Below are 5,666 nucleotides of genomic sequence, written 5' to 3'. Positions count from 1 at the left end.
CAAACCCTTGGGCCCTAGAAAGAATGAAGAGCAATTCAAAAGCCCAAAGGGCTTTGTTTTGTATATGGCAAGAATGACCATTTTGCAAGAGATTATAGGTTCAAAAAGATTCACAACAATGATCCAAAAGTGAATTCAACCGAAGAAGACTTAATGACTACACTAAGTGAGGTTAATGCCATCAATGGTAAAGTGCAAGGGTGGTGGTATGATACTTATGCCACCATCCATGTCACTTATGATAGATCTCTCTTTATGAACTTTAAGAACACAAGTGATGGGCAAGAAATTCAAATGGGAAATGAGAAAAGGTCCAAGGTTGAAGACAAGGGCAGGTTCTATTTACTAATATTCTCTATGTACCAGACATGAGTAGAAGCCTTGTGAGTGGGGACTTGCTTAGCACACCGAGCATCAAGGAAATACTTGAATCCAGAAAGCTCATTTTGTGAAAAGAAGGGATTTTTGTAGGGAAGGGTTATGCATGCAATGGAATGTATAAACTATGTACTTCAATTAATTTTGTGAACACCAATAAAGATTTTACTTATTCTTCTTTTATGCTTCACTCAAATTTTATTACTCTATGACACAATAAACTTGCACATATAGGATACAATACTATCAAAAGAACAATTAACTTTAAATTGATTCATTGTGATATTGTTGAGCATGATAAATGTGAACTACGTGTAAATAAAAAAATGTTTAAAAAAATTATAAATGGTATAGCGGAAAAGAAAAATAGATTTTTTTTTTAAATGGTTATTGCAATGTTATTACATTCTAAATTGAGTTTTTGTTTGTGGGGTGAAGCCTTGTTATCCGCACGTCATATCTGAAATCGTATTCCTATGAAGAAAAATAATATGTCACCATATAAGTTATGGAAAGGAAATAAATCAAATTGGTTATCTTAAAGTATGGGATGCCTTGCTTATTGCAAAAGCACAGATCCAAAAATGACCAAGTTGGGTCCTAGGGCTATAAGATGTGCTTTAGTTTGCTATGCCTCAGATAGAAAGACCTATAGATTATTAGACTTGGAGCCTAATGTGATAATTTAATCTAGAGAGGTTGAGTTCTTTGAGAACATGTTATATAGTGACAACAACTCTCAAGAATCCATCATGATTAAAGAGTCTCAAGAGGAGACTTCTACAAAGGTTGATGAGCAACCTATATTGCCTATAAGAAGCCAAAGGCTTAAAGAGTGGGGGTCAAATAAGAAATTCACTCAAGTGGGGATATTTTATCTAGTAGAAGGAAACCTCGAAGAAGTCACTTAGAAAATGTTTGGTTCGAACATTGTCGTTTTTTAAGCTCCAAATGATGTGTTTAAAAGCTCTAATCCTATTGGTTAGACTTAATGACGACGCCTACACTATAAAATGTGTCTTTTAGGGTTTAGATATCTTGATCACACTTCTCAACTCTCTTTTTAACCCCTTCCTCTCTAGCTCTGAAATATCATAAGTTTTTCTCTAAGAAGTTCGTCAATAAAGTGCTTGTCTTTAGAATTTCAAAGGCTTATTCAATCCCAATTCCCTCTCCTCGTAGAAAAATCCTCAGGCATCTATGACGGGCTAGGAAATTGTGAATTTGGACAATGTACTCCTTGTGTATGAGCCTTGTGGTGTTTTCCCCCCAATTTTGAAGTTTTCAAATGGTGTTCTTCTTCTGGTTATAGTTTGAATTTTATTTTTCGGTTTGCAATTGATTTCTTATTTGAATTTTCAGTTCTCTAAATTATAACACCCCGATTTCTCTAATAAAACATAAACCGAGCGCATATATATAAAAATGGTAAATATTGCTTTGTTACTTGAAATAATGAAAAGTTATGAAATTGGATCCCACTTTTAAAAGTTAAATCCAAAATGAAACACTTGTAAAAGATAAAGCAATAATAAAAACAATAGTATCATTTTTTAAACAAAAAATTGAAGATTTAAACGTGCCCCAAAGTAGATCGTTTCGGCAGTTATATGGCCGTCACGAGAGACACATATTTCTGGCCCCAATTCAACTGTCATCTTGCAGCCTAATTCTTACCCTTCTCTGCACACATAAATCACCACTACAAAATTGAGCTTTTGCAACACCAAGCCACGATAGTCAACTCCATTGATTGTCATAATTGCTCGACGTGACTCTATGCCAAAAATTAGAAATTGTAGGCATAGAGACCAACGCCGACAGTTAATTGTGACATATATTGTTTTTAACAGTTAAAAACTATCGCTATTGACCCCAATGCCGGTAGTTAATTTAAGGCCAATACCGACAGCTATAAACTGTCGTAATTTATCCTAACACTGACAGTTAATAAAAGCCCAATACCAACAGTTTTAAAATCAAACAAAGAAACTTAAATATATATAAGAAAAAATATAATTTAAAACTAAAATAAATTGTGTAAATATATTTATAAAAATTTGTATTAATTAACTACTTTTAAAATTAGACTTTCTTTTTTTCTAAATTTGTTTTGATAATAATTTATATAGTTAAATTTAAATTATGATATAACTTAAATTTGTTTAATATATTTATATAATTAGTATTAATTGAAAATAGATTAGTTTATTGATTGGCAAAGAGGAGTTTTATTTTTTATATTTTAAATAAATTACACTACACCAAACACAACTTTCCATAATACATGGATTATAACTTTATTGGAAAAGTAGTGTATTATAATTAGTATAAGGTGAAAAAGCGGTAAAGTTAAAAAATTGAGCGGGTCTGAAAAATTAACAAGAGCCAAAATGAAAAACAAAAAAAAGGGAAAATAAATATATCGACATTCCCATATCACTCTGTACTCTAACACACTTTCTTTGTTTTCTCTCTCGCCGTAGTCACCATGTCCTCTCTACTCTCACTCTTCGTCTGATAGGTAATAAGGGAGTTGTGCCTCGACACTCCTTCATCTCACTCTCTCTCTCAAAAACCTAAAAGCTAATGCTCCTTCTAACTCTCTCTCTCACACTATGTCGGTCTCTCACCTCCGACTTCGGTTCCGGCATCCCTCTCTGTCTCGCTCTACTCTCTCTAGCCACTACTCCTGGTGTCTCATTCCAACACCTCTTTCAGTCTCATCCCCTCAGGTAAGCTTGTACATTTTATTTTTCTTTCTCTGCAGTTTTCATGTATCTTGATAAACACCATCAATCTTTGTGAATTGTGATCCAACATTGTCCTCATAAACTTTTCTCTAATTGATTAGTAACTTTTTTTCTTAAAAAATTCACGGCTTTATAAGCTTTCTTGTAATAATTGTGAGTTAGTGTTTGTATTTGATTGTTGTGGTTGATTATTCATGATAGTTTTATAATATTTGTTGGGTCAGCTAAAAACTCTAAGTGATTGATCAAATCCCTAAATAAACTAAAAAGATTGTTGTTTGAAATATTTTAGATATTGTTAAAAAAATTTAATGATGACACAGTTTTGGTGTTACTAATTAAAATATGTGGTTGCTTTGGGGGAAATTGTAGCTAACAAACTGCTTCTTGCAGTGATGGATTATTCATAGATTGTGATGTGCTGGATGTGCAAAATGAAATGTAAGTGTTTGATGAAATGCCTAAGTAAGCTAAAATATTGTTGCTGGAACATTGTAGATAATGTTCAAGTATTTTGGTCGCTTAGTAGTTAGTCATGATTTATCTCCTCTTTTCATTCATATCTCATGTTTTAACCTTGTTTTAGATTGCAACTCTTATTTCTGCACCTATTTTGTTTTTTGGATTTCATTATTTCTTCATATTCGATCTATTTTGAGTACTTTAACAAACTCCTTTGATCGCATGTTCTCGTTTGAAATGGTGTTAAAGAAGTAAGATCTCACCTCCCTGTTTTTTTTTTCACATTTATTTGTATGTTTGCTGTTTGTGAATTTGCCAATACAAGTGATTTTAATGGAGTTGTCACTGGCATTCTAAAACAAAGTTGGTACAATATAATTGGTACTGTCATGCGCAGTAGGATTTAATTTTAGGTTATATATATTTCTTTGGATTGCAGTGAAGGGAATAATTAAGTTTTGGCAAGTTGTATGCAGTACAAAGCACAAAGGCAAGATGCATTTACATTTAAAGGCTAGGATGCATATATATGCAAGGTAGTAGCTAAAGGGAGATGTGTTTAGGTAAGTCTCTTTAGCTACTCTTGTTTGTTTCTGTCTTGCATTATTGCTACTCGAATTTCATTTGACATTTCAAGAGGCAATGATTCATCTACTATTATTTTTTCAGTCCAATATAGGGGCCAAAATGCATGCCGTTGTCTTGCCTGATGCAAGTGAGGATGCTACTTTGAATACCTTTGTTACTGCTGGATTTGGTGTGGCAACATAGAGGTGCATGGTTCTAGGTACAGCTGGCATTGAGACCTTTTATTCTTTATGTTTTATATTTAAAAAAAATCATATTTATGCCTTCTATAACCAGTTTGAAGCTCTTGTAAAATAAAAGTGTAGTTTAGAGTAATATCAGTTTTGAATTCGAGAGGTGGTCAAGGTTCTGTTTTGATAATGTGATTTGGCCAGCTGCACTATTTGCACACTATAACGAGCACGCAGAGTATGATAGACTTAGAGGGAACAAGTGTTATTGAAGTGGTTAGTCTTGTCTGATTGCTTATAGTTGTAAGTCTTGCCTAATGAAAAATATTGGTATGCATAGTGCTTGGTAAAATGTCTTTGTTGTACCCTACAAATACGAGCTAACTCGCCTTGTTTGAGGTACAATTGTCAAACAATGGATGAAAGTTACAAGACTTTGAAGACATTTCAGTAACTTCAGATTAAATAGCTCGAGATTATGTCATCAATTTGGGCTATCGTGAGATCCTCCACATCACCCTAAATGTCTGTGATGGAGATCAAATAACTCAACGTCTAGATCGCCACAGTTAGTTTTCGAGCATTACTCGGGTCAAATTGCTTTAGTGTATAACCTCCAGTTTGAGGAATACATTCAGCTTGTAGCTTAAGGGTGAATCTCCACAGACTCGGAGATTCTTTATACGCAATTAATACTTGTAATGTTATCTTATAAATGTCTGATATTAAAGGAATTAACAAATATAAGGAATTATGTATTTGGGAAGTTACCCATTCTTGTAAGTTATCAAATATTGTGTGTTTACTCAACATTGTCCGTCAATCCCCTATAAATATAGAGAGAAGTGATAGTAAAAGGGATTGAATTTTGTATGTAAAATGTTTGCAGAAATTGTCTGAAGTAATTTCTCCAAGAGTTCATAAACAAAATTATATAGATTTGTGAACTAGGTGGATTTTGACCATTAATCATGTAAAATTTCTTGTGTTCTTATTTTACGATTTACAAAAGCTTAATCTCTCTTATTCAGATTTCTTAATCTATTGTTGTCTAAAAACCGCGATAACAATTTAATGCTTTCATTGAGAGCTAGATTAGACTTACTAATATTTTTCAGAAAACTTTCATCCCAATATCATTATGGTGGTAAAATGTTAAATGTGTGACAATGAGTTTGAGAGACTTGGAGATCAAGGAGAATTTCGTACGGTTGACCTCGCTGGAGAAGGCACCTCTGTACCTCATCATCTTGGAAAGCAAACCCAAAATCAATATGACGGCCATGGCGATACTGGAAGCTCAACTTCACGCCCC

At 33.3% G+C, this 5,666-nt stretch overlaps 1 long non-coding RNA gene across 2 annotated transcripts; it reads left to right on the top strand.

Moving 5' to 3' along the window:
* The first annotated feature begins 2,755 nt into the window (after window positions 1-2,755).
* LOC133803770 (uncharacterized) lies at window positions 2,756-5,164 on the top strand. Of its 2 annotated transcripts, none has more exons than XR_009878139.1 (4): window positions 2,756-3,113; window positions 3,525-3,572; window positions 4,070-4,156; window positions 4,263-5,164. It is a non-coding gene; the product is annotated as an uncharacterized LOC133803770 (long non-coding RNA). The 2 variants fall into 2 exon arrangements; XR_009878138.1 differs by having other exon boundaries at window positions 4,033-4,156.
* The last annotated feature ends 502 nt before the right edge of the window (window positions 5,165-5,666 follow it).

Source organism: Humulus lupulus, chromosome X (assembly GCF_963169125.1).
Source record: "Humulus lupulus chromosome X, drHumLupu1.1, whole genome shotgun sequence".
Taxonomy (NCBI): domain Eukaryota; kingdom Viridiplantae; phylum Streptophyta; class Magnoliopsida; order Rosales; family Cannabaceae; genus Humulus; species Humulus lupulus.
The sequence above is the reverse complement of the archived record's forward strand: the minus strand, read 5'-3'. Positions and strand labels throughout refer to the sequence as shown.